Genomic DNA, 5,837 nt, shown 5'->3' on the forward strand with positions numbered 1-5,837 from the left:
TGGGCTGGATCCGGTCCGGTTTTTGCGCGGCGACGCATTCCGCGGGCCGGATCCGGTCCGGTTTTTGCGCGGCGGCGCGTTCCGCGGGCCGGATCCGGTCTGTTTTTTCCACTGCGGCGCGTCCCGCGCGTCGGATCAGGTCCGGTTTTTGCGCGGCGGAGCGTTACGCGGGCCAGATCCGCTCCGGTTTTTGCGCGGCGGCGCATTCCGCGGGCCGGATCCGGTCCGGTTTTTGCGCGGCGGCGCATTCCGTGGGCCAGATCCGGTCCGGTTTTTCCGCAGCGGCGCGTTCCGCGGGCCAGATCCGATCCGGTTTTTGCGCGGCGGAGCGTTACGCGGGCCAGATCCGCTCCGGTTTTTGCGCGGCGGCGCATTCCGCGGGCCGGATCCGGTCCATTTTTTCCACGGCAGCGCGTTCCGCGGGCCGGATCCGATCCGAATTTTGCACGGCGGCGCGTTCCGCGGGCCGGATCCGGTCCGGTTTTTGCGCGGCGGCGCGTTCCATGGCCCGATCCGGTCCGTTTTTTCCGCGGCGGCGCATTCCGTGGGCCGGATCCGGTCCGAATTTTGCACGGCGGCGCGTTCTGCTGGCCAGATCCGGTCCGGTTTTTGCGTGGCGGCGCGTTCCATGGGCCGGATCCGCTCCGGTTTTTGCGCGGCGGCGCATTCCGCGGGCCGGATGCGGTCCGGTTTTTGTGCGGCGGCGCATTCCGCAGGCCAGATCCGGTCCGTTTTTTCTGCGGCGGCGCATTCCGCGGGCCACATCCAGTCCGGTGTTTGCGCGGCGGCGCGTTCCGCGGGCCGGATCCGGTCTGGTTTTTGCGCGGCGGCTCGTTCCGCCGGCCGTATCCCGTCCGGTTTTTGCGCGGCGGCGCGTTCCGCGGGCCGGATCCGGTCTGTTTTTTCCACTGCGGCGCGTCCCGCGGGCCGGATCCGGTCCGGTTTTTGTGCGGCGGTCCAGATCCGGTCCGTTTTTTGCGCGGTGGCGCATTCCGCGGGCCAGATCCGCTCCGGTTTTTGCGCGGCGGCTCGTTCCGCGGTCCGGATCCCATCCGGTTTTTGCGCGGCGGCGGGTTCCGCGGGCTGGATCCGGTCCGGTTTTTGCACGGCGGCGCATTCCGTGCTCCCGATATGGTCCATTTTTTCCGCAGCGGCGCGTTCCGTGGGCCAGATCCGGTCCGGTTTTTGCGCGGCGGCGCATTCTGCGGGCCGGATCCGGTCCGGTTTTTGCGCGGCGGCGCGTTCCGCCGGCCGGATCCGATCCGGTTTTTGCGCGGCGGCGCATTCTGCCGGCCGGATCCGGTCCGGTTTTTGCGCGGCGGCGCGTTCAGCCGGCCGGATCCGGTCCGGTTTTTGCGCGGCGGCGCGTTCCGCGGGCCAGATCCGGTCCGGTTTTTCCGCGGCGGCCCTTTCCGCCGGCCGGATCCGGTCCGGTTTTTCCGCGGCGGTGCATTCCGTGGGCCGGATCCGGTCCGTTTTTTGCGCAGCGGCGCATTCCGCGGGCCGGATCCGGTCCGGTTTTTGCCCGGGGACCCGTTCCGCCGGCCGGATCCTTTCCGTTTTTTCCGCGGCGGCTCAATCCGCCGGCCGGATCCGGTCCGTTTTTTGCGCGGCGGCGCATTCCGCGGGCCGGATCCGGTCCAATTTTCGCGCGGCGGCGCGTTCTGCTGGCCGGATCCGGTCCGGTTTTTGCGCGGCGGCGCATTCCGTGGGCCGGATACGGTCCGCTTTTTCCGCGGCGGCGCATTCCGCGGGCCGGATCCGGTCCGTTTTTTCCGCGGCGGCGCGTTCCGCGGGCCGGATCCGGTCCGGTTATTGCGCAGCGGCGCATTCCGCGGGCCAGATCCGGTCCGGTTTTTGCGCGGCGGCGCGTTCCGCGGGCCGGATCCGGTCCGGTTTTTGCGCGGCGGCTCGTTCCGCCGGCCGGATCCCGTCCGGTTTTTGCGCGGCGGCTCGTTCCGCCGGCCGGATCCCGTCCGGTTTTTGCGCGGCAGCGCGTTCCGCGGGCCGGATCCGGTCTGTTTTTTCCACTGCGGCGCGTCCCGCGGGCCGGATCCGGTCCGGTTTTTGTGCGGCGGTCCAGATCCGGTCCGTTTTTTGCGCGGTGGCGCATTCCGCGGGCCGGATCCGCTCCGGTTTTTGCGCGGCGGCTCGTTCCGCGGGCCGGATCCCATCCGGTTTTTGCGCGGCGGCGCGTGCCGCGGGCTGGATCCGCTCCGGTTTTTGCACGGCGGCCCGTTCCGCCGGCCGGATCCTTTCCGTTTCTTCCGCGGCGGCACATTCCGCGGGCCGGATCCGGTCCGGTTTTTGCGCGGCGGCGCATTCCGTGCTCCCGATATGGTCCATTTTTTCCGCAGCGGCGCGTTCCGCGGGCCAGATCCGGTCCGGTTTTTGCGCGGCGGCGCATTCTGCGGGCCAGATCCGGTCCGGTTTTTGCGCGGCGGCGCGTTCCGCCGGCCGGATCCGATCCGGTTTTTGCGCGGCGGCGCGTTCCGCGGGCCAGATCCAGTCCGGCATTTGCGCGGTGGTGCTTTCCGCGGGCCGGATCCGGTCCGGTTTTTGCGCGGCGGCGCGTTTCACAGGCCGGATCCGGTCCGTTTTTTCTGCGGCGGCGCATTCCGCGGGCCGGATCCGGTCCGGTTTTTGCGCGGCGGCGCGTTTCACAGGCCGGATCCGGTCCGTTTTTTCTGCGGCGGCGCATTCCGCGGAGCGGATCCGGTCCGGTTTTTGCGCGGCGGTGCGTTTCACAGGCCGGATCTGGTCCGTTTTTTCCGCGGCGGCGCATTCCGCGGGCCGGATCCGGTCCGTTTTTTCCGCGGCGGCGCGTTCCGCGGGCCAGATCCGGTCCGGTTTTTGCGCGGCGGCTCGTTCCGCCGGCCGGATCCGGTCCGGTTTTTGCGCGGCGGCGCGTTCCATGGGCCGGATCCGGTCCGTTTTTTCCGCGGCGGCGCATTCCGCGGGCCGGATGCGGTCCGATTTTTGCGCGGCGGCGCATTCCGCGGGCCGGATACGGTCCGGTTTTTGCGCGGCGGCGCATTCCGCCGGCCGGATCCGTTCCGGTTTTTGCGCGGCAGCGCATTCTGCCGGCCGGATCCGGTCCGGTTTTTGCGCGGCAGCGCGTTCCTTCGGCCGGATCCGATCCGGTTTTTGCGCGGCGGCGCATTCCGCCGGGCGGATCCGGTCCGGTTTTTGCGCAGCAGCGCATTCCGCCGGCCGGATCCGGTCCGGTTTTTGCCCGGGGGCCCGTTCCGCGGGCCGGATCCTTTCCGTTTTTTGCACGGCGGCGCATTCCGCGGGCCGGATCGGGTCAGTTTTTTGCACGGCGGCCCGTTCCGCGGGCCGGATCCTTTCCGTTTTTTCCGCGGCGGCTCAATCCGCCGGCCGGATCCGGTCCGTTTTTTGCGCGGCGGCGCATTCCGCGGGCCGGATCCGGTCCAATTTTCGCGCGGCGGCGCGTTCTGCTGGCCGGATCCGGTCCGGTTTTTGCGCGGCGGCGCATTCCGTGGGCCGGATACGGTCCGCTTTTTCCGCAGCGGCGCATTCCACGGGCCGTATCCGGTCCGTTTTTTCCGCGGCGGCGCGTTCCGCGGGCCGGATCCGGTCCGGTTATTGCGCGGCGGCGCATTCCGCGGGCCAGATCCGGTCCGGTTTTTGCGCGGCGGCGCGTTCCGCGGGCCGGATCCGGTCCGGTTTTTGCGCGGCGGCTCGTTCCGCCGGCCGGATCCCGTCCGGTTTTTGCGCGGCGGCTCGTTCCGCCGGCCGGATCCCGTCCGGTTTTTGCGCGGCAGCGCGTTCCGCGGGCCGGATCCGGTCTGTTTTTTCCACTGCGGCGCGTCCCGCGGGCCGGATCCGGTCCGGTTTTTGTGCGGCGGTCCAGATCCGGTCCGTTTTTTGCGCGGTGGCGCATTCCGCGGGCCGGATCCGCTCCGGTTTTTGCGCGGCGGCTCGTTCCGCGGGCCGGATCCCATCCGGTTTTTGCGCGGCGGCCCGTTCCGCTGGCCGGATCCTTTCCGTTTCTTCCGCGGCGGCACATTCCGCCGGCCGGATCCGGTCCGGTTTTTGCGCGGCGGCGCATTCCGTGCTCCCGATATGGTCCATTTTTTCCGCAGCGGCGCGTTCCGCGGGCCAGATCCGGTCCGGTTTTTGCGCGGCGGCGCATTCTGCGGGCCGGATCCGGTCCGGTTTTTGCGCGGCGGCGCGTTCCGCCGGCCGGATCCGATCCGGTTTTTGCGCGGCGGCGCGTTCCGCGGGCCAGATCCAGTCCGGCATTTGCGCGGTGGCGCATTCCGCGGGCCGGATCCGGTCCGGTTTTTCTGCGGCGGCGAGTTCCGCGGGCCGGATCCGGTCCGGTTTTTGCGCGGCGGCGCATTCCGCGGGCCGGATTCGGTCCATTTTTTGCGCGGCGGCGCATTCTGCAGACCGGATCCGGTCCGGTTTTTGCGCTGCGGCGCGTTCAGCCGGCCGGATCCGGTCTGGTTTTTGCGCGGCGGCGCATTCCGCGGGCCGGGTCCTTTCCGTTTTTTCCGCGGCGGCTCAATCCGCCGGCCGGATCCGGTCCGTTTTTTGCGCGGCGGCGCATTCCGCGGGCCGGATCCGGTCCAATTTTCGCGCGGCGGCGCGTTCTGCTGGCCGGATCCGGTCCGGTTTTTGCGCGGCGGCGCATTCCGTGGGCCGGATACTGTCCGCTTTTTCCGCGGCGGCGCATTCCGTGGGCCGGATCCGGTCCGTTTTTTCCGCGGCGGCGCGTTCCGCGGGCCGGATCCGGTCCGGTTATTGCGCAGCGGCGCATTCCGCGGGCCAGATCCGGTCCGGTTTTTGCGCGGCGGCGCGTTCCGCGGGCCAGACCCGGTCCGGTTTTTGCGCGGCGGCTCGTTCCGCCGGCCGGATCCCGTCCGGTTTTTGCGCGGCGGCTCGTTCCGCCGGCCGGATCCCGTCCGGTTTTTGCGCGGCAGCGCGTTCCGCGGGCCGGATCCGGTCTGTTTTTTCCACTGCGGCGCGTTCCGCGGGCCGGATCAGGTCCGGTTTTTGTGCGGCGGTCCAGATCCGGTCCGTTTTTTGCGCGGTGGCGCATTCCGCGGGCCGGATCCGCTCCGGTTTTTGCGCGGCGGCTCGTTCCGCGGGCCGGATCCCATCCGGATTTTGCGCGGCGGCGCGTGCCGCGGGCTGGATCCGCTCCGGTTTTTGCACGGCGGCCCGTTCCGCCGGCCGGATCCTTTCCGTTTCTTCCGCGGCGGCACATTCCGCGGGCCGGATCCGGTCCGGTTTTTGCGCGGCGGCGCATTCCGTGCTCCCGATTTGGTCCATTTTTTCCGCAGCGGCGCGTTCCGCGGGCCAGATCCGGTCCGGTTTTTGCGCGGCGGCGCATTCTGCGGGCCGGATCCGGTCCGGTTTTTGCGCGGCGGCGCATTCCGCCGGCCGGATCCGATCCGGTTTTTGCGCGGCGGCGCGTTCCGCGGGCCAGATCCAGTCCGGCATTTGCGCGGTGGCGCATTCCGCGGGCCGGATCCGGTCCGGTTTTTGCGCGGCGGCGGGTTTCACAGGCCGGATCCGGTCCGTTTTTTCTGCGGCGGCGCATTCCGCGGGCCGGATCCGGTCCGGTTTTTGCGCGGCGGCGCGTTTCACAGGCCGGATCCGGTCCGTTTTTTCTGCGGCGGCGCATTCCGCGGGGCGGATCCGGTCCGGTTTTTGCGCGGCGGTGCGTTTCACAGGCCGGATCTAGTCCGTTTTTTCCGCGGCGGCGTATTCCGCGGGCCGGATCCGGTCCGTTTTTTCCGCGGCGGCGCGTTCCGCGGGCCAGATCCGGTCCGGTTTTTGCGCGGCGGCTCGTTCCGCCGGCC

Source organism: Phalacrocorax carbo, unplaced genomic scaffold (genome assembly GCF_963921805.1).
Source record: "Phalacrocorax carbo unplaced genomic scaffold, bPhaCar2.1 SCAFFOLD_53, whole genome shotgun sequence".
Lineage (NCBI taxonomy): Eukaryota > Metazoa > Chordata > Aves > Suliformes > Phalacrocoracidae > Phalacrocorax > Phalacrocorax carbo.